Below are 27855 nucleotides of genomic sequence, written 5' to 3' on the forward strand. Positions count from 1 at the left end.
TTTTTATGACACAGGAGATCTTCCCTGTGTTGCCCTTCGCTTTAAACTAATTCACACTTGACTGACTGAGAAACTACAAGATGGTTCCAGGCTGAACTGCAAGTCCCAACGTGCCCCTCATAGAGCTCTAGCTGCAAAAAAAGCAATCCAGAAGTATAAATAGCAGTTTGCAATTTGCGACAGGACCTCAGTAGCTCTTGCTTCCCACTTTAATTCAGCCTTTCTTGGGTGAAAAAGGAATAAAGGAAGAGTTTGCAGACTGAGCTGAAATCCACAGCCCCTCCCCTTGCTGAATACACACAGTAAATTCACAGGCAGGAAAGAATCTAAAAATAACCCTTTCCAGGTCTACTTTCAAAGTTCTCTCTTTGCAACTGCACTCCAGGTATGTTTAAAGCTTGCTTGATGTACATTAACCTCTCTCCAGACCTCAACAAACAGCTGGATTTCAAGAAGGATCTTGCCTGCTGTGGATCATGCTTCCTTTCACACCAGCTCCATCTTTGATTCTCCGTTCCAGCCTTTTTAAGGTCGCCACAACCAAGCAATACTTTTGCCTTCCACTTGATTTCTTTGGTGGATCCTGAACCATTCTGAGATGATTAGTGGCTTTGAAGAGTAATGCTCTTCAAGGATCTTTGTCAAGTCATCGTAGGTTTTGATTCCTGACTTTGCTGGATCAACCAAGTTCCGGAGCAAATTGAAGGTTTTACTTTCTATTGTACTGAGAAAAGCAGGTACAAGCAACATGTCTGCAATTTTATTCACTTTTATAAAGTACATAAAATGTTCGGCATTAGAACTCCATGATTCATTTTCTTCAATAAATGTACGCTTAGATCCTAATTGATCTGTCATTTCTCTTGCAGGCACTAGCGATTCAAACTTTTTCGTTTTTTTTTTACTGTCTTCCCAGTGCTCCCCTTTTTACCCTGGTGACCGTTGGCTTTATGTAGTCTTTCATTTGTACGGCCCCAGCCATACAGCAGAGCATCCTTTCCTTTCAAATATGTCAGACACTGCCAGAAATCTCACCCATCTCTGTTCAGAAAAATCCCCTCTCATAAAACTGCACAGAGAGCTTTCTCTTATGTGTCTTCCTGGATTGGCACTGCAATGTTTAATTCTGTGGTTGACTTTTCATAGCCTTTTCATATTCAAAATGTGAGGATACACAATGTTTTTTTCATCTACTTGGGATCTTTTCTCAATGCTCTTGATGAAACAAAATCCCGACTCATAGACAATTTTCTTTTGGTAACTATGTTAGGGGTTATAGTTTTTAACAAAAAGAAAATGTATGGTTTACACATGTATGTTCAAGCTAACAACAACAGATTTATTCTAGGAGCTTTTTCCTGTACAGAGTACAAACTGAAAGTAAAACAGCAACCTCTGTAACACCCTAATAACATCACCAAATCATGTGATCAGCTCTTAAAGTAACCTGCAGCCACCTAACTCTATAACAAAATGGTCCTGCTGAGTCCAGGTTTCCCATTTGTGTGATTCACGCTCCTTCTCCCTGACTGGAAAAAATGGGATCTGTCAGAAATGGGGTGGGAATTCCACATTTGCATCTCATCTGTCATTTGTAAATACCTCCAGGGACAGCCCAACAGGGTTTACTGGCTTTGCAGTAGAAGGCAAAAGAATAGTGTCGAGCCAAGGATCAAATGAGATTGAGGAATTTAGGAATAATATTAATAAAGAAATAGTACTGCAGAAATGAATGGGACTTAATGTCGACAAATCTCCTGGATCAGATGACCTGATTAGAAAGGTAGCAAATGTACGGTAGCAAAGGGCAACACAGTAGCACAGTGGTTAGCACTGCTGCCTCACAGCACCAGGGACTTGGGTTTGATTCCCAGCTTGGGTCACTGTCTGTGTGGAGTTTGTACATAGGCAGTAGTTTTCTCCATGTGCAGGATTCCATTGACTAAATGCATTTCGGTGGGTGCCACAAATCAACTCGGAGATGCTATGCAACCAGATGCCTTCATTAAGTGGCAGACATTTGTGCCATCTGCATTTGAGGTCACCATACTAGAGGTGCCTACTGGGTGACAAGGACTATCCTTTGACCTGTTTCATGATGCCGGTATGCAACCCATGCACAAATGGGCAGCAGGGTGATACAGTGGTTAGCATTGTTGCCTACAGTGCCAGGGACCCAGGTTCAATTCCGGCCTCGGGTCATTGTCTGTGTGGAGTTTGCACGTTCTCCATGTGCCTATGTGGGTTTCCTCCCACGGTCCAAAGATGTGCCGGTTAGGTTGATTGGCCATGATAAATTGTTCTTTAGTGTCAGGGGGATTAGCAGGGTAAATATGTGGGGTTACAGGAATAGGGTCTGGATGGGATTGTGATCAGTGCAGACTCGATGTGCCAAATAGCCTCCTTCTGCACTGTAGAGATTCTGTGATTCTGTTAAGTAGCTAATGAAAACATTGCTGCCATACAAAATGTAATTAGAGCAGATTACAGGGGTGATGAAACAATGCCTCCACTACTCTGGAACAGCCCTGCAGTACTTGGCAGAGCATGTGCTACGATATGTAGTCATTGGCTACATACTGCATCACATCACCATCTTAGGGCCACAGCCCACACCAGCTAAATGGTGACCACCTGAGGAGGAGGATGAAGAGAAGGAGGAGGAGAACAAAGGGATGAAGCAACCAAAACAGCGTCCTTCTAATTGGTCTGTCCGTCATCAATCCACGTCACCGCAGTATCAGTGAGGGCAACTTCAATTCTCCATTCACCACCAGTGCTACACTGTAACCTTCTCTTTGTTACTGCCCATGACAACATTCACCTGCCCACAATGCAAAAATAAAAGCCATCAGAAAATATTTGAAAATAAATTTATAAATTAAACTATTCCCATTGCACTTAAATATCAACTAAACATCCCTGTACATTCTCAGTGCCTATCTTTCAAGTGCCTTTGCCTGTGTTTGTAGTCCTACACAGTGCTACTTCAGTGGCTGCAGCATTTCTAATGGAAAGCTGCTGACTTTGAGGGAGGAGCGCAGATTGCCTTGGAGAATGATATCAAGGATTTGGGCCACACCATCTTAGCATGACTGGCAACAGTTTGAACTGGTTGGCTGTGAGGTAATAGCAAGGACATTGGTTGAGTGATAACGGTGGGAGGTCAAATGCTTTCAACCTGAAAGAGGATTCCATGATGCCACTGCTATTTGCCCAGATAATGGGCAAACCTCTTTGAACAATCATGTGGCGTAACTCTAGCTTGGATGGCAGGAAGCTGAGTTTCCATGACTTTAATCTGAATTTTCACTGCAGCACTCAGATATTAGATGGCTTCTGCTTCTGCTGCAATGGAACCTGAGGCATCAGCCACTATTAGGTCTGCAAGTATGCTAATGGAGTGGGTAACCACCCTCACACTGGGTAGGATGGGCATCAAGCTCTTTGCTAAGTTCCATGCCAAGTAGATGCAGGAATACCTCCATACTTCTTGACATTAAGTGCAGACTTTCTGATTGGCTTGCTATTGTACCAGGCATCACATTGTGCATATCAATCAGCCACTTTCAGCCAACCACTCCATTGAAATCTGCAGCTGAATCCTATGCAGCAGACCTTGTGTTTGATATTCGCATTCAATGAGCTGGCCTGCCACCCTGCCTTGCCTGCAAATCACTTGTGCCCAGTTTCTCACCACAGATAGATTCCATCTCTAAGCTATCCTCTAAATTATGCCTAATGTGTATGAGCTGCTGGCTATGGATCTGGGAGAGAGATACAAATATTTGTCATCACTGTCTTCTTGCTGTTTCACCTCTTCCTCTTCCACCACTGCCTGGCGTGGTTGCAGTTCTTGGGCGAAACCTCGAAAGCTTGTGAGTCTATTATCAAATAAATCGGTTGGACTAGAACCTGGTGTTATCAGACTTTTTACCATCAGGAAAAAGACAGTAATAAGACGAGGGTTGTTTCAGTGGAATTTGGGGGAAAACAAGAGGTGCATATTTCCAGCTTGTAAATCAGAGGCGATAAAAGTAGCCTGTGAAATGGAGGATTATTTTTGATCATTGTCGCACCTTTAGAGATGACACAATGTTGAAGCCTAAGATTAATTATGGATGGTAATGCAGGCTTGACAGACCGTATGTTCTATTGCTCCTTTGAGGGGAATTGACAGGCTGAATGCTGAGAGGATGTTTCCCCTTGTGGGAGAGACTAGAACTGGAGTCACAGTTTAAAATTAAGGGATTTCCTATTTAAGATGGAGATGAGAATTATTTTTTGAGTGTCACTGGCTAGGCCAGCATTTATTTTCCATCCCTAATTGCCCCAATTGAGATGTTGGTGGTATAGATATACTCACAGTGCTGTTAGGGAGGGTGTTCGACGATTTTGACCCAGGCACCATGTAGGATAGATGATATATTACCAACAGAGAGTGAAATATTGGCAAGAGAAAAAAATGCAAGAAAGAGCGAGGGAGGGTAAAAGATTGTGAAAAAGTGAGAGACTAGGAATGGAGCTGGGGGATAAAATAGCCTGGGAAAGAACAAGACTGAGGGCTGAGCTGGGAGGATAAAAGAGCACAAGAAAGAGTGAGATTGAGAGCAGAATTGCTTATAGTTTGTAAGGAAAATATTTTGTGGTCTATAGTTGGTCCGTAAGGGCTGTATTCTGTAGTAATGAGGACCAAGGAACAAAGATTAATAGATATTTGATTTTAAGTATTTTCCAAAAGATTTAATTTAAATGAGTAATCCTGGCAGGATAACTTAAAACTGCGGTATACTTGTCCTGCTCTATGTGGGAAACTGGGAACATTTCCAATGTGCAGGGCCAGCATGTGGGCAGGAAGTGTCACCAGCTGAATCTACTGGAAGCCTGGGATTTGGTGCTGGAGTTGCAGCTGGGGACACTGTGGAGCATCTGCAAAGCAGAGAGTATCATTGATAGCACATATGGAAAGATGGTTACACTGTAGGTTAAGATTCAACGGCTGGAAGGTGGGTGACCACCAGGCAGAGCAAGAGGATTAGTCAAGCAGTGCAGGAATTAGTTCTGCGGGAGCTGGGACCAATACAAACTGGATGAGTTATGCCTGGGGAAGACTAGGATCGATGTCCTAGCGGGAGTATTTGTTAGAGTGATTGGGGAGGGTTTAAACTAAAATGGCAGTAAGGAGGTAGAGAAGGGGGAAATCAAGGACAAGAATGAAAGACAATAACGGGTATAAGAAAAGTGATAGGCAGAGAAATCAAAGGTCAGAATTAAACAGGACCAGAGTGAAAAATAATGGGAACAGGACAAGACAACCCAGAGGGGGAAAACATGGAAATAGGAACACTGGTCTGAACTGGTCTTGTACACTTTAAAATGGAACACCAGTAAAACAAGAAAGTAAAATTATTGGCCCGAACTGTTTTCTACTTCTGGGAAGGAATGTTAAAAAGACAAGCCTTAAGGCTATGTGCCTTAATGTGTGGAGCTTTTGCCATAAAGTCAATGAATTAATTGCGCAAGTAGATGTAAATGGGTATGATATAGTCAGTGGCGGATTCACCATTAGGCTGAGTAGGCTTAAGCCTAGGGGCCTGGAGGGGAGGGTGGCCCAAAAGCAAAACAAAATTGGTTTAACCCTTTTAAGGGTGAATAATTTTCATAACAATACCCCATGGGTGAATTAATATAACAAGTACCTATAAATAGAGGAGCTTCACCCCCAGACTTGTACTACATGCAAATAAATACAAAATAAATGCAACAAAGAGTTTATTGTCATGCTATGACAAGTATACATGCTTATTTTAGTGCATACTTAGTTACAAAAAGTACTTTTTTCAACATTCACCCTACATAGTATTAGTCGCAAATCACAGCACGATGACTGTCACCACTGCCTTCCGTACTATTGATGTATCATCAAATTCACAATCATCATCTGATAATTCACCAATATCAACATCAAAATCCTCAGCATCTAAATCACTCGTCCACTTTCAGAGGTACATTCAAAAACAATCTGATGATGATGTCACTGTAACTGGGATGTATCAAGCTCTGGCAAGAGATCAACTGCATGAGGTGTATCCAAATACATACATTTGCTTCAGAATTTATCTGTCTTTAATGATCACTAACTTCAGGTGAATGTTCATTTTCAGCACTGAAGAGAATCAAAATCTATTTGCGCTCAACAATGAACGATGAGAAACTTAGTCATCTAGCACTCATGCACATTGAATCAGACATGCTTCGATCTGTTGATTTACATGCTGTTATCAGTTGTAAACCAAGCTTTGGAAGCTTGTTAAAGTACAAATGTATGAAGAAAATGAAAAATAAATGAATAAAAGGGCTGTAATTGATTCATATTACTTTATGATATTATAAATGTAGTACATTATACATAGTACAACGATATAAGTTATCTACCGTCACTTAATGTTACTTTATTCTATTCAATGAAGGGTGGGGCAGGGGGCAAGGGGCAAGGTCAGGGGGCCTTACTAAAGCTCAGCCCAGGGGCCCGGGTGGTAATTAATCCACCACTGGATATAGTCATGATTATGGAGACATGGCTGCAGAGTTCCAATGGATGGGAACTGAACATGCAGGGGTATTCATTATTTAGGATGGACAGACAAAAGAGAAAAGGTGGTGGGGTTGCAATACTGGTTAAAGAGGAAGTTAATGCAATAGTAGGGAAAGATATCAACTCTGACAATGTGGAATCTGTATGGGTAGAGCTAGGAAATACCAAGGGGAAATAATGTTAGTGGGGGTTGTATATAGATCCCCAAGCTATAGTGGTGATTTTGTGAATGTCATTAAACAAGAAATTAGACACTTGATAAATGAACATCTTTAATTATTGGTGACTTTAATCTACAGATAGATTGCAAAAATCAAATTAGTCACAATACTGAAGAGCAGGAATTCCTGGAGTGTAAATGGAATGGTTTTCTGGACCAATACATTGAGGAAGCAACTAAAGAACAGGCTATTCTATCCTGGGTATAGTGTAATGAGAAATAAATAATTGGCAATCTAGTTGTACAAGACCCTTGATAATATGATAGAATTTTTCATCAGAATGGAGAGTGACATAGTTGATTCTGTGGCTAGGGTCCTGAATCTTAATAAAGGAAACTACAATGATATGAGACTCGAGTTGGCTCCGAAGGATTGGGGGAACTAAAGGGATAACAATGGATAGGCAATGGCAAACATTCAAAGAGCACATGGGTGAACTGCAACAATTTTTCATTCTTGTCTGGTGCAAAAGTAGAATGGGAAAAGTAGCCAAACCATGGTTTTCAAGGGAAATTCGAGGTAGTATTAGATCCGAAGAAGAGGCATACAAATTGGCCAGAAAGAACAGCAGATCTGAGGATTGGGGATAGTTTAGAATTCAGCAAAGGAGGATGAAGGGATTGATTAAGAAGGGGAAATAGAGTACTAGAATAAGGTTGCAAGGAACATAACCGTAAAAGCTTCAATAGGTGAGTTAAGAGAAAAAGATTGGTGAAGACAAATGTCAGAAACAGGAGAATTTATAACAGGGAGCAAAGAAATAGCTGACTAACTTAATACACACTTTAGTTCTGTGCTCACAAAGGAGGACACAAATCTATCTACCCTTCCTACTGCCTTGGCAAAGCAGCCAGCATAATGAAGGACCCCACGCATCCAAGACATTCTCTCTTCCATCTTCTTCCATCAGGAAAAAGATACAAAAGTCTGAGGTCATGCGCCAACTGATTCAAAAACAGCTTCTTCCCTGCAGCCATCAGACTTTTGAATGAACTTACCTCGCCCTAAGTTGCTCCTTCTCCACACCCTTGCTATGACTGTAACACTACATTCTGCACTCTCATTTCCTTCTCTATAAACCGTGTATTTTGTCTGTCTAGCACGCAAGAAACAATACTTTTCACTGTATATCAAAACATGTGACAACAATAAATCAAATAAAATCAAAAATCGTACTGGAAATGTAGGAGAAACAGGGTTTAGTGAGAGGGAGGAACTAAAGGAAATCAGTATTATTAGGAAATGGTGCTGGGAAAATTGATGGGATTGAAGGCTGATAAATTCCCAGGGCTTAATGACCTACATCCCTGAGTACTTAAGAAAATGGCTCTAGAAATAGTGGATCCATTTGTGGTCATCTTTTCAGATTTTATAGACGCTGGAACAGTTTCTACAGATTACTGAGTTGCTAGTGTAATCTCACTATTTTAAAAGGGAGGTTGAGAGAAAACAAGGAATTATAGACCTGTCAGCCTGATGTCGGAGACAATGATAGAGTCCAGTCTAAAATATTTGATAGCAGAGCGTTTGGAAAACAGTAGCAGGATCAGTCAGACTCAGCATGGATTTATGAAAGGAAAATCATGCTTGACAAATCTACTGAAGTTCTTCAAGGATGTAAACAAGGGGGAACCAGTGAATGTGGGTTATTTGGATTTTCAAAAGGCTTTCGACAAAATCCCACGTAAGAGATTAGTGTGTAAAATTAAAGTGCATGCGATTGGGATGGTGTATTAAAATGAATAGAAAACTGGTTGGCAGACAAGAAACAAAAAGTAGAAATAAATGGGTCTTTTTCCAAATGGCAGGCAGTGCCTAGTAGGGTACTACAGGGATCAGTCCTAGGACCTCAATTATTCACATGATATATTAATGATTTAGATGAAGGAGCTAACTGTCATATCTCCAAATTTGCAGATGACACAAAGCTTGGTGGGAGTGTGACCTGTAAGGAGAACGCAGAGATACTTAAGTGTGATTTGGACAAATTAAATGAGTGGGAAATGCATGGCAGATGCAGTATAATGTGGATAAATGTGAGGTTATCCATTTTGGTAGCAATAAACAGGAAGGTGGATTATTATCTGGATGGCTATAGATTAAGGTATGCATGCATGTGTAGCAAGCAGTAAAGAAGGCAAATTGTATTTTGACTTGACACCAAGATTGGGGGAAAGGCAAATTGTGCGGAGGGTGTGGAGAGTCTGCAGAAGGATCTAGATAGGCTGGGCGAATGGGCCAGGAAATGGCAAATGGAATTTAATGTTGGCAAGTGTGAGGTGGTCCACTTTGGTAGGAAGAATGGTAGGAAGGACTATTACTTACGTGGCGAAAAACTGCAGCAGGCGACGGTGCAGAGGGACCTCGGGGTCCTTGTGCATGAGTCGCAAAAACCCAGCCTGCAGGTGCAGCAGGTGGTCAGGAAGGCGAATGGGATGCTGGCCTTCATAGCGAGGGGGATTGAATATAAAAGTAGGGAGGTCTTGCTGCAGCTCTATAGGGCATTGGTGAGGCCGCAGCTGGAGTACTGTGTGCAGTTTTGGGCGCCGCACCTGCGCAAGGATATTTTGGCCTTGGAGGGAGTGCAGAGGAGGTTTACTAGGCTGATACCGGAGTTGAGGGGGTTGAGCTATGAGGAGAGGCTGAATAAACTAGGCTTGTACTCGTTAGAGTTTAGAAGAATGAGGGGAGATCTCATTGAGACGTATAAGATGATGAATGGGATGGATAGGATAGAGGTGGAAAGACTCTTCCCGCTCAAAAAAGACAGTAGGACTAGGGGGCACAGCCTCAAGATAAAGGGGGGGCAGTTCAGAACGGAGTTGAGGAGGAACTTCTTCACTCAAAGGGTGGTGAATCTCTGGAATTCTCTGCCCGTTGAAGTGGTGGAGGCTGCCTCGCTAAATATTTTTAAGAAGCGGGTTGATGGGTTTTTGATAAGAGAGGGGATTAAGGGTTATGGGGAGAGGGCGGGAAAGTGGAACTGAGCCACGACAGATCAGCCATGATCTTATTGAATGGCGGGGCAGGCTCGAAGGGCCAGATGGCCTACTCCTGCTCCTATTTCTTATGTTCTTATGTTCTTATGTATAGGAGCAGGGATGTTTTGCTGCAATTATACAGGGCCTTGGTGAGGCTACACCTGGAATATTGTGTGCAGTTTTGGTCTCCTTATCTGAGGAATGATGATTTGCATGAGGGATTGCAGTGAAGGTTTACCAGACTGATTCCTGGGATGGCGAGATTGAGTTGGTGAGGGTTATATTTAGCTAGAGGTTAGAAGAATGAGGGTAGATCACATAGAAACCTCTAAAATTCTAACAGGATTAGATAGGGTGGATGTTCCCGAAGGTGGGGAAGTCCAGAACCAGGGGTCACAGTTTAAGGATATGGGGTAAACCATTTAGGACTGAGAAATTTCTTCATCTAGAGAGTGGTAGGCCTGTGGAATTCAGTACCACAGAAAGCAGTTAGGGCTAAAACATCCTTTGTTTCAAAAGGAGTTAGAAATAGCTTTTGAGATGAAAAAGAATAAAGAATATGGGGCAAAGCAGGAACAGGTTACTGAGCTGGATGATCAGCCATGATCATAATGAATGACAGAGAAAGGTTCAAAGGGCCGAATGGCCTACTCCAGCTTCAGTATCTGAGGCATTTTGAGTGGTGCGGAACATTGTGCAATCATCGGCGAACATCCCCACTTCTGACCTTATGATGGACAGAAGATCATTAATGAGGCAGCTGAAGATGGTTGGGCCTAGGACAGTAGTGATGCCCTGGAACTGAGATGATTGTCCTGTAACTACCACAATCATCTTCCTTTATGCTAGGTATGAGTCCAGCTAGTGGAGAGCTTTTCCTCTGATTCCCATTGACTTCAGTTTTGTGAGGACTCCTTGATACCATGCTCCGTCAAATGTTGCTTTGATCTCAGGAGCTGACTGACCCTGACAGGACCCAAACTGAGCATCAATGAGCAGTTTATTGTGAAGCAAGTGCTGCTTGACAGCACTACTGATGACCCCTTCCATCCCTTCACTGATGATCGAGAATTGACTGATGAGGCAGTAATTGGCTGGGTTGGATATGTCCTGTTTCTTGTGTACAGGACGTACCTGGTCAATTTTACATATTGCTGTGTAACTGCTGGTGTTGTAGGTGTACTGGAACAGCTTGTCAAGGGATGCAGCAAGTTCTGGAGCACTTAAATCTTCAATAGTCTTCAGTACTGTAGCTGGAATGTTATCAGGGCCCATAGGCCTTGTGGTATTCAGTGGCTGCAGCTCTTTTTTGTTCTCGAGTGCTGTGAATAGAATTGGCTGAAAACTGGCCTCAGTGATGCACGTGACCTCCGGAGAAGGCCAAGATGGTTCATCCACTTGGCATATCTCGCTGCAAGTTATTGTGAATGCTTCAGCCTTATTGTTTGCACTGATGTGCTGGGCTCCTCCATCATTGAGGATGGGAATATTTGTGGAATCTCCTTCCCAGGTGAGTGAGTGCTGAAATTCTCCAGATATTGGCCCTTGGGTAGAATTTGATTGTCCTCCAAGAAAAAACCTACACCTAAGTATCAGATTGATGCCTGAACTGAGTAGTGAGAGCCATGGAACTGGGCTGGGGGTTTGACCTGGGCCCAGGATCAGCAGAGGAGACTGGTGCACAATGATTGGAGCTCGCAGGCAAAACTGGCAGAGGAATAAAGACAGGAGAATAGGTGGTGGAGTTAGGAAGAGGGGGCCAGAGAGGATACTAGCATTGGTAGTTGCAGCAATTGCCATGGAGCAGCAGGAGTACTTACATATAAATAATATGCCTTTATTGATGCATGTGATCCTTAGCCCTGCTATCACATAGTAAAATCTGTGATGGTGCTGACTGTCTCAAGGCAAACCAGTTTGATGTGAGGAACTCAAACACACATGCTAAGAGCTCAAGACAGCTTAAAGTGTGAGTGAAGATGCCCTCTCTTTGCCCAGTCCAATGTGATGGGTGCCCTTATAGCTTGAAATGTGTGCAAACTTTCTGCCCATCATACTGAGACAATAGTAGTCTGAGTAATGCCCGATACACAGATACTGCAATTTCTAGCCTCCAAGTACTTGGGGGACAATGCTGAACTCTACTGCCTTCATTAAGATACTCTTGGTTGCCAGTGTATTGCATGACTTTCTGTTTTATCACCATTCACACTTACCCTAACACTACCAGCCCTGATATTCCAGCATTTTTTGGGGAGGTTCTGCTGCCAGAGTTACAACAGGACACTAAACAAACCCCCTTGGAATTTCAGGGCCATTGTGTCCTGTAATGTTTCTACTCAAAATAGTTTGTTCACCTGAGTAAATTCTGCTTTTCTCTGAAGAAGCTGAGGAATCTGTCAAAAACATTAGAAAACCATTGATTTTTTAAAAGAAAAGGCTTTTTAGCTCTGACAGTTCTTCTTCAACCTTGATCTAATGGCAGGGTTTGGGCATAAAGTTAGGAACAGTGACTTCCAGAGTGAACTTCTTTTCACTAGGGAGAGGAAGATTGAGAGGGAACATGAAATAATGACAGACAGGATATAGATTTCAGCAAACCATTGAACTCAGACCCACTTGAGGACATATCCACCAAATTATAATGCTTCAGAACAAGGTTCTTTACCCCATCATAAGAATAGTGTATTTGATGAATGTGGTCCTGTAAAAGCAGCTTTCACCACATTGCCTAACTCATTTAAAAAAGGCTTGACTAGTTTCCTGTTACAAAATGGGCTTGAAGATGAAATGGATGAAAATAATCAAAGAACACATTAGATTTTCGGGATTATGTGCATGCTACATGTGGGGCCATTTGGCCATCATTAAATGGGCTGTAAGTATACTCCAACAACTATTTGACAGCAGTTTTTACGTAGATTTCTGATAGACAAGGGAATTAAGGGTTATGGGGAGCAAGTGGGAAAGTGGAACTGATCCACTTCAAATCAGCCATGACCTTATTGAATGGCAGGGCAGGCTTGAAGGGCAGATGGCCTACTCCTGCTTCTATTTCTTATGTTCTTATGTTCTTAGTTCATTTCTAGAGTGGTAGGAGCAGCTGGGACAAAGTCAGACTTGCTGGCTTGTTTAGTCAGAAAAGACAGAGCTCTGTAACACAAACTGAGATTTGAATTTTCAGAAAGATAGAGAAGGTCTCCAGCTGAGCCAAAATGGCACATGCCCCCAAATCTGGCACCCAGCATTTTCGACGGGTAGAGGAAACGGGATTGTAGTTTTCTCATCTGACATTCATGGAAGCAGCTGAACATGTTAAAATGCTTCAAAAAGATCAAATTTTCGCTGGTGGGATGTCAAAACACAACTTGTTGATTTTACACTTTTCAGAAGAAGGTGTGAAGCTGCTGGATCTATTTGGAAAGATTGGCTACCCATTTTGGATAGGTCCAGGAATACCTTTCACGGAGGTCAAATAATCTTTGGGGGACGTTAAGTGTCCTATGGGAGAGATTACGTGCTCCTTAGGATTGTTTAAAGTAGACATGAATGTGCAGGAAAATGTGGATAAACTCATTGGAACTATCAAGAAAACTGTCAAAGCATTTAAATTTCTGAGTCTTTTTTAAACAAAAAGTCTGCAAATTTAAAAAAAATCACCGCTTTCTATTTCACTTCATCCATTCACATAAGCCTGAGGGCTATCATTTTGGATTTGTTGTACATGTCTAAATCTACAACCCAGCTGTCCAGATCACCAACAACCTGCCCTGGTCCTTCTATGCGGACACTATAGTTAAGAAAGCCCACCAATGCCTAAACTTTCTCATAAGACTAAGGAAATTTGGCATGTCTGCTACAACTCTCACCAACTTCTACAGATGCACCATAAAAAGCATTCTTTCTGGTTGTATCACAGCTTGGTATGGCTCCTGCTCCATCCAAGACTGCAAAAAACTACAAAGGGTCGTGAATGAAGCTCAGTCCGTCACACAAACCAGCCTCCTATCCACTGACTCTGTTTACACTTCCTGCTGCCTCGGGAAAACAGCTAGCGTAATTAAGAACCCCTCGCACCCCGGCCATATCTCTTCCATCTTCTTCCGTTGGAAAAAGGATACAACAGTCTGAGGTCACATACCACCTGACTCAAGGACAGCCTTCTCCCTGCTGCCATCAGATTCTTGAATGGACCTACCTCGCACTAAGTTGATCTTTCGCTCCACCCTAGCTATGACTATAACACTACATTCTGTACTCTCTGATATGCTTTGTATAGCATGCAAGAAATAAAACTTTTCATGGTATACTAATATGTGACAATAATAAGTCAAATCAAACCATCATTATCACAGTGAAGTGCTGATAGATTTATAATTTAATAAGCAGTCCAAGTTGTTATAAAATTTTTGATGTGGGGCTATGAATACAAGTGCATGATTTTATGCTATTTAACTACGGAAGGAAATAAAAGGGTATTATTGTGAAACCCAATTCTTCAAGAATATATATGTTGTATTCTGGCCAGCATTCCCTTTCCTAACTCAGGATTTATTTTTATTCTTTGACAGGATATGGGCATTGCTGGCAAGGCCAGCATTTATTGCCCATTCTTAAATGTCCTTGAACTGTGTGGCTTACCATTTCAAAGGGCAGTTAAGAGTCAACCACATTGCTGTGGGTCTGGAGTCACATGTGGGCCAGACCAGGTAAGGATGGCAGATTTCCTTACCTAAGAGGCATTAAAAAGCCAGATGGATTTTTACGACAATTGATGATAGCTTTTTCCAATTGCCATTGTGGGATTTGAACTCATGTCCCCAGATCATTAGCTGCAATGAAGGGTCATCCTGATTCGTAACGTTGGCTCTACTCTCTCTCCACAGATGCTGTCAGACCTGCTGAGATTTTCCAGCATTTTCTGTTTTTGCCTTCAGAGTATTATCCTGGGTCTCTGGATCACTAGTTCAGTGACATTACTACTGCACCACTGACTTCTCCCAACCTCCCCTCAAAATGAATGAGGCCATGGAACAGGAGTCAGTCATTCATCCTATTGAACTCATTCTGCCATTCAGCTAGATCACAGCTGATCTGTATTTTAACTTGATCAATCGGCTTGATTCTGTAATCCTGAGAAGCCTTACATACAAAAAAAAATTAGTGATCTCAGTCTTAAATTTTTCAGTTGACCTCAAGAGCTTTTTGAGTGAGAGTCTTCCAGAATTCCACGGCCCTTTTCTTCCCGACATCACCCCCTGAAAGATCTAATTTTAATTTTTAAGTTCTTTCCCCTTGTCCTTGATTCCCCTACCAGAGGAAATGGTTTCTTTCTCTCTACCCTATCAACATTTTAAATCATCTTAAGCATTGCAGTTAAATCAGCCCTAATCTTCTTTACTCCAGAGAATATAATCTTAGTCTGTCAACATTATAATTTAACCCTTTCAACTCAGGCCTAATTGCAGTGAATCTGCACTGCATCCTCTGCAAGATCAGTTTTCTCACATCTGCCACTGCCCTAGCCGAGATAGATTAAACCCTATATTTTTTGAGCTGATACCTTTGCATTCATCCACTACTGGGTGAATATTCTGCGCCATGGGAAAGGGTGGTGAGAAGTTTTTATCATTTCTAAGTGTGAAAATATGCTATGGAGGGGCTGTAGGATTCTGTAAATTATTGTGACACTTCATTGCAGAGATGATCTCACACCTGATAGCGAAACCTCACTGTTCTGCATATACGCTAGGAATGTATTGGTGTCTTCCAACAAATTTATTATTCAAAAACATTCCACAAGAATTTGGTTGACATTGGTCTGGTTAAACCCTCTTGTGAGCAAAAAGAACCATTCAGTGCTGTTAAATTGTACTTTATGTGTACGATTTTGTACTGTTTGATTTGGTTAATATCCTGGCATATAGGGAGGTCCTGTGCTGCAGTGGTTTGTGTCCCTACCACTGGGCCAGATTTGATGGTCACAGAGGTGTGGTGGTAATGTGTCCAAACAGGTTGATGGTCAACTGCTAAATCTTTCCAATATGCCTGATAGCAGGAGAGTCTCCTGGTCAGCTAAACTGCCGAAGGCAATGGCAAATCAGTGCAATATTTCGTTACCCATAATCATGGACCAATCCAATGGAAGTCCATGGTTGCCAATCCCCACTTGGGACACTGGTACTGGAAGAAGGAGCAGTATCCTGGCATTACATTTGTTTGCCTGGATGGAGGATGTAGATCAGTAAGGAATCTTATCCATTTTACTTATAAATTTAATTAGAAGATTTTTAGTCCTTTGTTCTTTAATGGGCATCGCTGGCTGGGCCAGCATTTGTTGTCTATACCTAATTGCCTTTGAACTGATTGAAATGGCCTAGCAAGCCAGAGGGCTGTTAAGAGCCAACCACATTGCTGGAGTAGGCTAAATGGGTACAGATGGTAAATTTCCTTCTCTAAAGGACACCAGTGAACCAAATAGGTATTTACCACAATCAATGATAGTTTCATGGTCACCATTACTGAGATGAGCTTTTTATTCCAGATTTATCAATTGAATTTAAATTCTACCAGCTGTCGTGATGGGATTTGAACCCATTGGGAGGGATGGGTGGAATCAGTAATAGGGTTAATTGTAAATCGCCTTTGAAGAGAATGGACTTCATGATGTCAAACAGCCATACTTGGGGTTCTGATAGAAGGTCATTACCCTGAAATATTAACCTTGTTTCTCTATCCACAGATGCTGTCAAAACTGCTGAGTGTTCACAGCAGTTACATTGGTCTGTGCTAATCCCCTTCATGTTCTTATCCCAAATTCTCTGCAGGACTTCCTCCGCTCCAGATTACTACCTGAGTGCTCAGTGGATTCCATCCTAGCTGTAATTGACACATTGGCCGGAACTTTCCGGCCGTTCACGCCAGCAGGATCTTCTGGTTCTGCTGCTAACGCATTGGGTTTCCCAGTGGCAAGGGAGCATTCAATAGGAGACCCCATTGACAATGGCAGGACTAGAAAATCCCACTGCCAGCAAATGGCGGTCCGCCTCCACAAAACACATGGTGGATTGTGTAGAAATTCCCACCCACTGTATTTGTACATCATGAGGCATGCTTGTAACGGGAGGAGGCAAATTCATTTCTTTTGCCACTCTCCTAGGATGACATCTTGGCACATTTTGCAGTGCAAAAGATCAAAAGTTCCCCAACCTCTTTTCAGTGGTGACAACAGCACCTGAACCCATTGAGTAGAGAGACCATTCACTTATCACCAGGTCATTTGGGTTCTTTCCAATTTAATTTTTCACTCCTCTTCCTTCCCCTTTTAAACCTCCAGCCTTTGTATTATTCTTTAACTGGGGGTGCTCACGAGCATTAACAAAAACCTGCCTTCAAAATTAACTGCAGGGAGATGTGCAAATATGTACGCAGACTTGCCCTTTAAATTTGTTTCCCACCTACCTGCTGTTTATTTGCAGAAAAGTCTAATCCCTTTAGCTGCCTTTCTGACATAGCTAAATGGGAACATTGATTCTTTCAGATATTCAAAAAATGCTTCTTCTAGAATATGCAGACTGGAATTTCATTACAATTTTTAAAATCAATAATACTCTTTTTAAAAATTAACATATTCCCCATTTGGTCTACTCCCATGCTGAGTCTCTTGTTCCTTCAGCTATGAGAGTAAAGATGTCAGAACCACAGTTTTGTGACAAGGATTTCAAGGGCGGCTCCACAATGTAGCACAAGCAAACACATTCCATAATTAAAGCTGTCACTTTTCACCTTTCCCCAAAGAATTGAAGTGCTGTTGTTACTTCAAAATAAACCCAGTACAGTAATAATGGTGAAGTTAATGAAATTAATCAACTGCCTTGGTGCTGGATTGAAGTGCAAGGTTCTCTTAGGACATGAAGTTGGATTGACAGAAATGCAAAATATGCAATTAAACAACCTCATTATTGGGACGCCTAAATAATGTTAACTACTGATCCTCAAGGTAGATTACTAGTTCCAAAAAATTCCTGCATTCAGACCAATTCCAACAATCCTCTGGGTGGATGACAGGTGCACCTAAGATATAACATGTTGTGGCAGCAGAACATACTGTTCAGACAGCATGAAGAGATGTTAGTAAAATCTGTCCCACCCTCTAAAACCTGCCTGTTGGCAGCTATCGTATCCATGCAGAGGTCACACGCTGCCTTGTCCTTCTAATTACAGGGGCAATTCTTGCAGGCAGAGATGTTGAATATGGGTGAATTTAAAAGGGGAAGATTGATTTTAGTTGGTTGCCCTTTAATCCAACCTTCAAATGGGCTGTGGCAATGTTTCAAGAGCATCTGTGACTGGAACCACAGTCTGGATCCCAGTTTGAGGAAGAAGTCCAAGAAAGAGTCCAGCTTGATTTGTCTCTGTGTGAGCTGCATTCGGAATGTACCTATTGAAATCCTGGCACAGAATCTTACAAGGGAACAGGCAAAAAAATGCTCAATTGAAATACCTTGTAGATGACATCATTACAATAAATGAAACAGGAGCTGACCACTGGATGCTCATAGGCAGTACAAAATAGCATACATTTCCCTGAGGTCTTTTATTCCTTTGGACTGTCATATCTGAAATGGCATCAGGAACAAACGCTGTCCAATTCTCTTTATAAGGAAGCCAACATACTCTGCAGGTTAGAAACACTCGCAACAATATTCAGTTAGCTTCTATGAAAAACCTCATGTTATTTTTCCCCTTTCCTCAATCATTTTTTTTAACCAGAAAAACCCCGAGACTGGATTTTGGATTTTTTCGTACATTAGTAACTGGAATGATTGCTGTGAAAAGCATTGCACAATCATAGCTGAACGATCTCACAATTATTGGAGTGGTATTGAATCATTCATAAATGCATTGCACTGCAGCCCAGGGGTCCTTGAATAGCATTGATATCCAGATCAGTTTTCCCCCATCTTCACCCTCATCCTCACTCCCAATCCATACACCACTTTTTCTAACACACCATTGCAAATTATTTATGGGGAATAATGGCAGCAATCCAAGTTTCACAGAGAAGTACATGGACCAAAAAAAGCCTTTATTTGAAAGTACAGCAAACCCACAAGAGAGCACAGCAAGAGGGTGAGTGTACTGAGCAAAAGACAGGAGAGCTCCACTTACCCTGCGTGCTTCAGCAGTCAGCTTCTTGTCCTGTCGGGCTGTTTTGTGTACACACACTGTTAGAGTGCCTCCCTGTCCTTCACAGCAGCATCAATGCCTGCCGGGGGAGGAAGCCAGGATCACTGCAGTACTGTGTGTTGAAGACAGAGCTCAGCAGCCAGCAGCTAGCAGCAGTCTTCCTTTCCCCTGCTTCTCCCTGCTTCCTCCAGAATGTGCATGGCTGTGATTTGATTCGAGTGCAGTGATCAAGCTGTCGTGTTTGTATGTATGTGTGTGTGTGTGTGTGTGTGTGTGTGTGTGTGTGTGTGTGGGTGTATATAGAGGGTGGGGGGTGATGTGGGAGAGGGGGTGGGGGGCACTCGTTGGTCCACGCCAGCACCAGCCACAGAGCTGATATTCCTTTTGACAGGAAGGTTTGAGCAGCTCTTACCAAGACCCAGTCACATCAGCTACAGTAGCACAGCTGATCTGTTTGAGGTGCGCGCTAATAGAAAATCAGAATGGCCCCCGATTGGCTGCCAGTGGAGGATGCTGTCTGGACTGCCATTACTGCTGGCAAATCATTTGCCTGCTGCCTACTCCATAGCTGTTCAGGGAAAAGGGGGGATTTGGAAATAAAGCCTCCGATCGATTATTATTTCTATCCTTCATTAACCAGATACCTCTGATTTAATAAGCAGCAACAAAAGCGTAGCAGAAATGTGGATTTCTTTTGTAATTGAAAGTAACTATAAATAGAAAAGTCAGTATTAGAACTCATCTTTTCATCTGGATGGTGCAGTGTGTGCTAGCATCCTCACTGCGAACAGAACTGGCATTCCAGTAATGTAGAGAAACACAAAGCTGTATCTGTTTAAAGCACATTGCCAACATGAAGGATATTTTTCCCCAATTATTCTGCATTTTGGCCTTGTTCCACGCAGTTGATTCATAATAAAATGCCCCAGCAATGTTTTATGTTGCTGAAGTGTATCTGCGTGATTCTTGGCTGGTGCATCAAATGGCTGAATTGCTAAGTTGATGAGAAAATGTTCTCCTCAGTAGTATGTCTTTTAGAAATCAAACTGTGACTCAAAATTGCCACTGAGGTAATTTTCTTTTTGTCTTTGATTTCCTGACAGCAGTGATCCACGCTAAAGTACAGTCAGAACCTCCATGTGAGGATTAACCAGGCTGTGCAAATTGATTCAGCTCTCGCACGCCCTCAGGCTCAGTTTCTTTCCACAGCCTTGTCATTATCCATATATGCTGTATTAGTAATATTGTCCTTGCTCTCACAGGGTGTGGGTCTCTCCCACTCACCCGGCAGAACATCAGTGGGAGCTGCAGAGAACCTGAAGGAAACAACAACTAGCTTCATTTATATAGTGCCTTTAATGCCATAATTTGCCCCAAGGCACTTCACAAGAGCATTATCAAATAAAATCTGACACTGAGCTGCATAATTAGGGCAGATGCCTGTTTGCAGCAGTTTGTGCTGCTATTCTGGACATTTTACCAACTTCCTGCCACCGCGACAGAGGGAAGTCAAGAGAAGGAAACCAGAATTGGAGGATTTTAGAGATGTCAAAGTGTTGTCCCCAGAACATTAGCCTGAGTCTTTGGATTACTAGCCCAGTGACATTACCACTACCTGCAAACATTCATGCAAACTAGGAACAGGAGTAGGCCACTCAGCGCCTTGAACCTGCTCTGCCACTCAGTAAGATCATGGCTGATCAGGCACCCCCACGTTCCTGCCTACCCCCAATAATCTTTTATGCCTTGTTGGTCAAGAATCTACCTAGCTCTGCCTTAAAAGTATTCAGTGACTCCTTTTCTTTTCAGGAAGAGAGTTCCAAAACAGCCCTCTGAGAGAAAATATTTCTCCTCAGCTCCAACTTCAATGTGCAACATTTTTTTAAAAAACAGGAGCCTCCTATTCTAGATTCTTCGACAAGAGGAAACATCCTCTTCATAGCCACCCTGTCAATAATCCTCACAATCATAACAGTTTTAATCAAGTCACCTCTTACTCTTCTAAACTCTAATGGATACAAACCTAACATCTCCGACAGTTGATTGTTGTAAAAACCCATCTGGTTCACTAACGTCCTTTAGGGAGAGAAGTCCTTATTTGGCCTGGCCTAGGTATGATTCCAGATTCACAGCAATGAGGTTGACGCTTAAATACCTCAGGGACGGGCAAGAAATGCTGGCCCAGCCAGCGACACCCACTTCCCACACATTAATTAATAAAAATTGTCTAGTAAACCTTCTTTGAACTGTTTCTAACACATTTACATCCTTTCTTAAACAACGAGACCAGTACCAAATACTCCAGATCTACAATGTACAACTGAAGCATAATCTCCCTACTTTTGTAATCAATTCCCCTCACAATAAACAATAACATCCTATTAGCTTTCCTGTTTACTGCTGTACCTTCTGTGATTCATGCACTAAGACACCCAGATCCCTTTGCACCTCAGAGCTTTGCAATCTTTCACCATTTAGATAACAAACTGCTCTTTATTCTTCCTGCCTAAATAGACAATTACACATTTGCCCTCATTATATTCCATTTGCCTTTTTTTGCCCACTTACATAACCTATCTATGTCCCTTTGTAGCTTTATTATGTCCTCTCCACAAATTATTTTCCTACTATCAGCAAATTTAGCAACCATACCATCAGTCCTTTCATCCAAATCATTTATATAATTTGTGATTAGTTGAGGTCTCAACAGATCCCCGTGGCACACCACTCATCACATCCTGCCAACCAGAAAAAGACCCATTTATTTCAACTCTTTGTTAGTGTTAGCTAGCTAATCTTCAATTCATGCCAATATGTTATCCCATACACTATTCACTTTTATTTTCCACAATAACTTTTGACGTGATACCTTATCAAATATCTTTTTGAAATCTAAGGACAGTACATTCACCAGTTCCCCTTTATCCGCAGCACATGTGACTCCTTAAAAGAAATCCGATAAATTGGTTAAGCATGGTTTCCCTTTCACAAAGCCAAGTTGATTCCACCTGATTACCTTGAATTTTTCCATGTGTTCTCCTATAATATGTTTAATAATGCCTTCTAACATTTTCCCTATGACGGATGTTCGGCAAACTAGTCTGTAATTTTCTGCTTTCAATTTTTCAATAAATGAGTTACATTTGTTATTGTCCAATTTAATAGCAGCTTCCCTAAATCTAGGGAATTTTGGAAAATTAAATCCACTCCTTTCAAGACTTCAGAGTGTAATCTGTTCGGACCCAGAGAATTGTCAGTCTGCAGACCCAACAATTTGCTCAATTCCCTGTTAATTTAAATTTTCCTGAATTCCTCCCTTCCACTTCCTGATTTTCAGCTATTCCTTGGAGGTTACTTGTGTCTCTATTGAGGACTGATGCAAAATACCTGTTCAGTTTATCTGCCATGGCTCCGTTTTCCATGATCAATTTCCCAGACACACTTTTAACAGGGCCAGTGCTCACTTACTCACTTTGTTAACTCTTTTTGTATTGAGATATCTACAGAGATTCTAAGGATGGACTTTTCTGAAAAAAAATTCGAAGTGCCGAATGATTGTGAAAATGGGAGAGGTTGCACCAAATTTTTGAGTGAACTACCACTCACAATCATACAAAACTATAGTAATAAACCCCAGATGCAATAGGGGCCGGTTTCACTGGCTGCTGAGCTCTGAGCACCATTGCACAGGTGCCTGATCTCCCAGTGCACTGGGAGATCTCCTGCCGCACCTCACCCACCCTTCACCCACAGACACTGGGACCAGCCGCTGATTGCTCCATTTGCTAGTCATAAGAATATAAGAACTAGGTGCAGGAGTAGGCCATCTGGCCCCTTGAGCTTGCTCCTCCATTCAATAAGATCATGGCTGATATTTTTGTGGTCTCAGCTCCACTTACTCACCCGCTCACCATAACCCTTAATTCCTTTACTGTTCAAAAATTTATCTATTCTTGCCTTAAAAACATTCAATGAAGTAGCCTCAACTGCTTCACTGGGCAGGGAATTCCACAGACTCACAACACTTTGTGTGAAGAAGTTCTTCCTCAACTCAGTCCTAAATCTGCTTCCCCTTATTTTGAGGCCATACCTCCTAGTTCTAATTTCACCTGCCAGTGGAAACAACTTCCCTGCTTGTATCTTCCATTCCCTTCATAATCTTGTATGTTTCTATAAGATCTCCCCTCATTCTTCTGAATTCCAATGAGTATAGCCCCAGTCTACTCAGTCTATCCTCATAAGCCAACCCTCTCAACTCTGGAATCAACCTAGTGAATCTCCTCTGCACCCTCTCCAGTGCCTGTATATTCTTTCTCAAGTAAGGAGACCAAAACTGTACACAGTACTCCAGGTCTCACCAGCACCTTATATAGCTGCAACATAACATCATTGTTTTCAAACTCCATCCCTCTAGCAATGAAAGACAAAATTCTGTTTGCCTTCTTAAGTACCTGCTGCACCTGCAAGCCAACTTTTTGTGACTCATGCACAGGGACACCCAGGTCCCTCTGCACAGCAACATGCTGCAATGTTTTACCATTTAAATAGTAGTCCATTTTTCTGTTATTCCTACCAAAATGGATGACCTCACATTTGCCAACATTGTACTCCATCTGCCAGATCCTCGCTCAATCACTTAGATTGTCTATATCCCTTTGCAGACTTTCAGCATCCTCTGCACACTTTGCTCTGCCACTCACCTTAGTGTCAGCTACAAATTTTGACACACTGCACTTGGTTCCCAACTTCAAATCATCTATGTAAATCGTAAACAATTGCGGTCCCAACACTGACCCCTGAGGCACACCACTAGTCACTGTTCGCCAACTAGAGAAACACCCATTTATCGCCACTGTTTGCTTCCTGTTAGTTAACTAATCCTCTATCCATGTTAATACATTATACCCATAACACTGTGCAGCTTTATCTTATGTAGCAGTCTTTTGTACGGCACCTCGACAAATCCCTTCTGGAAATCTAGGTACACCACATCCAAGGTTCCCCACTGTCACTGCACATGTAATGTTGTCAAAGAATTCCACCAAATTAGTCAAACATGACCTGCCCTTCATGAACCCATGCTGCATCTTACCAGTGGGACAATTTATATCCTGTTGTCTCGCTGTTTCTTCCTTGATGATAGATTCAAGCATTTTCCCTACTACAGAAGTTAAGCTAACCGGCCGATAATTAACCACCTTTTGTCTACCTCCTTTTTTAAACAGTGGCGTCACAATTGCTGTTTTCCAATCTGCAGGAACCACCCCAGAGTCCAGCGAATTTTGGTAAATTACCACTAGTGCATTTGCTATTTCCCCCACCATCTTCCCTCTGCACTTGCCCCCAGACATCACCCGTCCCCCAGCTGATTGCCACACCTGCAGAGCTCCATGCACCTCTCTGATTGCTGACCCTGCAGAGTTCCCCCAAAGCCCCAATCATCGCTCCAGACATTGTGCCACCGACGCCCCCCTGACCACTACCCTAGACATCCCTCTCTCAGGCCCCACCCCCTTGGCACTGACTCCAGCACTACCAGGGTGCCAGGCTGGCAGTGCTGAGACACCCAGTGAGCAGTGGCAGGGTGACTGGTGGGCACTGCCTCCGACCACTCAGGGGAGCTTCAATGACTTCTGGTCTCACTGGCGTGGCCATTGCATCTGGTTCCCATTGGTGGGGATCTTATGTGATCCTCACTGGCAAAGACTTATTACATTAAATGAATATTGAAATCAGCTTCATGCCCTTTCTTTTGCCAGCAAATCAGTGCCAGTAAGATTGCAAAAGGCAAAAAACTGGGCGGAATCCTGATTTTTTGCCTCCTGCCCTATCTTACCAGCTCATCTCAGTGATCGACCTATGGGAAGATTGAGGTTTTACTCTCCATCTTAATATTCTTAGCTAGTTTTCTTATGTACTCTAGATTTTCCCTCCTTATCAATCATTTTGTCATTTAGCGATGTTCTTCATGTTCTTTCCAATCTTCTGATCTGCCACCCATCTTTGCGCAAATATGTGCTCTTTCTTCAAGTTTAATACCATCTTTAAGTTTTTTGGTTAACCACTGATGACAAGCCCTCCCTTTGTAATTTTTCTTTCTCATTGGAATGTATTTATTCTGTGTATTCTGAAATATTCCTTTAAGTGTCTGCCACTGAATCTCTACTGATTAATCTCTTGAGTTTATTTGCTAGTTCATGCTAGATAGCTCCACTTTCATGCTCTCATAACTGCTCTAATTTACATTTGAAATACTAGAGGGCTGGATTTTCTACTCATGCTTTTGGGGGCTGGGAACAGCAATAGAAGTGGGAAAATCCTGTGGCAGCCCCAAAACGGCCTATACGCTGCTGGGATTTCCCAGATTGAATGCCCCTGCACCCCGTCAATGACGTAATGAGAATCCCAATTTTGAATGTTGTTAAGTGTAATGATCAGGCCTTTACGTCTGATAGTGCACCCCCCACACCCCCTGACTTTGGATAATCCATTTGCATCGGCATGAGGGCATGCAATAATCATAAGACATTCCTCATGGCATGCACCTGGCAAGCAGAACCTGCCAGAGGCACGCAGGTGAGTACAGCCCTCATGGATGAAAGGATCATGACCAGGTAGTACTCTAGCATTGCCCAAACACTGCCATTGGCACTGCCTAGGCACTGAATAGGCAATGGTAAGGGGATAATCCGTGGGTGGGTTTACGTGTTCAAGGAGTGGGGAGGGGAGGCACTGTGGTTGGTGGGAAAAGTGTAGGGCAGAGTTCCTGGGGTGCAGCTGGAAGGGAGGTGAGGGGACGGAGAGAATTAAAGTCCTGCCTGATTATTGCTGTATCTTTCTGAAAAGCTCCTACTGTATGGGTCTAGTACAGCATGCCATCTGGTTGGCTCCAGTACATGCTGTTGAAAATGTTCTATGAACTCCTCTTCTATGCTATCTTTATCCATCTGCTTTTTCCAATCTATATGCAGATTAAAATCCCCCCTGATAGTTGCTGTATCTTTCTGAAAAGCTCCTACCATGTAATTGCAATTAGGGAACCTGTACACCACTGGCTCAAGTGACTTCTTGCCTTTGTCATTTCTCATCTCATCCCAAACTGCTTTCTATGTTCTGGTTTCCTGAACTAGGTCATCCCTCACTAATATGCTAATACCATAATTAATTAACAGAGCTACCCCTCCACCTTTTAACTTCATGTCTTTCTTATTGTCACATAATCCTTAATATTCAGGTTCCAATCTATGTCATCCTGTAACCATGTCTCTGTATTGACTATCAGATTATACTTATTAATTTGTATTTGCACTATCAGTTCAACTATTTTGTTTCAAATGCTACATATTTTAGATACAGAGCCTTTAGGTTTGTCCTTTTATTATTTTTGTAACATCTTGCCTTACCTGCTGATATACTCTTAGATTTGTACTCTATGTCCCTGCCTGCCACAGTCTGTTTATCATTTTCCATATGAGTACCTTTCTCTCTTGCCTTATCTCTACTTTGGTATACCGCATCTTCCCCAATTTGATCCCTTGACCCCACTATTCGGCTTAAAATTCTCTCTACTTCCCAGTTATACTGCTTGCTACAACATGGGGCAGCAGGGTGGCGCAGTGATAGCACTGCTGCATCACAGCTCCAGGGACCTGGGTTCAATTCCTGACTTGGGTCACTGTCTGTGTGGAGTTTGCGTGTTCTCTCAGTGTCTGTGTGGCTTTCCTCCAGGTGCTCTGATTTCCTCCCACAGTTCAAAGATGTGCAGGTTAGGTGCATTGGCCATGCTGAATTCTCTCTCAGTGTACCCGGACTGGTCCTGGAGTGTGGCAACTAGGGGATTTTCACAGTAATCTCATTGCAGTGCTAATATAAGCCTACTTGTGACACATAAATAAACTTTGCTTTTTACAGCAGCAGCACAGTTCAAGTATAGACCATTCTAGCGGTGCAGATCCCATTTTCCCCACTATTGGTGTCAGTGCCCCAAGAGCCAGAACCCACTTCTCTGAACCAATCTTTGACCCACTCATTCATCCAGCACATGACTCTGGTCCAAAAATTATTACCTTTGAGGTAATTTGATGCCTAGTCCCTCATACTAACTATGTAGAACCCCCTTCCACATCCTGCCAATGTCATTAGTACCTACATGGGCATTCCCCCTCCCACTTCAAGTTGTTCATCAGCCTGAAGTGGATATCCTGAACATTGGCACCAAGTAGGCAACATAGCCATTTGAACTCTCGTTCTTTGCTACAGAGAAGTATCAATCCCCCTCCTATACTGTCCCCAGCTACCACTTCATTCCTATGTGCTCCCATCACTTGAATGACTTCCTGTACCACAGTGCCACGGTCAGTCAGTTCATCCAACGTACAGCTCCCACTCTCATCCAAACAAGCTGAAATTGCAGAGATTGACACTCCTGCACTCCTGCCCTCTGGGTCCCTTCACTTGTCTCACTCACAGTCGCACTCCCCTGTCCCTGACCACTGACCTATTCAGAACATTCTGTCCTTTGTGATGTGATTGCCTCCGGGTACAAAGCATCCAGGTAAAGTTCTGCCTCCCTGCTGTGTCGCAGTGTCTGCAGCTCAGCCTCCAGCTCAATGACTCTGAGCGAAGTTCTGCAAACCGCAATTACTTACTGCAGAGGGGTGTTTCCCTGGATCATAATGTTATCCCGGAACTCCCACATGCTGCAGCCTTGACATATTAACTGCCTTGCCATCTTTATGTGGAAACTTAATTTACTTAGTTACTTTATTTAATTATAGACTTATGCCCTGGAATTCTACTGCTTCATCCACCATGTAATCAGAGCGGGTAAGGGGCAGACAACGGAAATGTGCCTTGACCTCGGACGGGA

At 42.6% G+C, this 27855-nt stretch overlaps 2 protein-coding genes across 2 annotated transcripts in view; one reads left to right on the plus strand and one right to left on the minus strand.

Moving 5' to 3' along the window:
* The window catches only part of gnaz (guanine nucleotide binding protein (G protein), alpha z polypeptide), a 254488-nt gene extending 235230 nt beyond the window's left edge, over positions 1-19258 (minus strand). Inside the window, exon 1 of the mRNA XM_080208526.1 lies at positions 18969-19258. The gene's annotated coding sequence lies outside the window, so the exon portion shown is untranslated. The remainder of the gene's footprint in view (positions 1-18968) is intronic.
* Positions 1-27855, plus strand: part of rsph14 (radial spoke head 14 homolog) — a 625753-nt gene that overhangs the window by 337339 nt on the left and 260559 nt on the right. The gene's annotated exons all lie outside the window — the stretch shown is intronic.

This window comes from Carcharhinus amblyrhynchos, chromosome 20 (genome assembly GCF_965287045.1).
Source record: "Carcharhinus amblyrhynchos chromosome 20, sCarAmb.v2.hapA, whole genome shotgun sequence".
Lineage (NCBI taxonomy): Eukaryota > Metazoa > Chordata > Chondrichthyes > Carcharhiniformes > Carcharhinidae > Carcharhinus > Carcharhinus amblyrhynchos.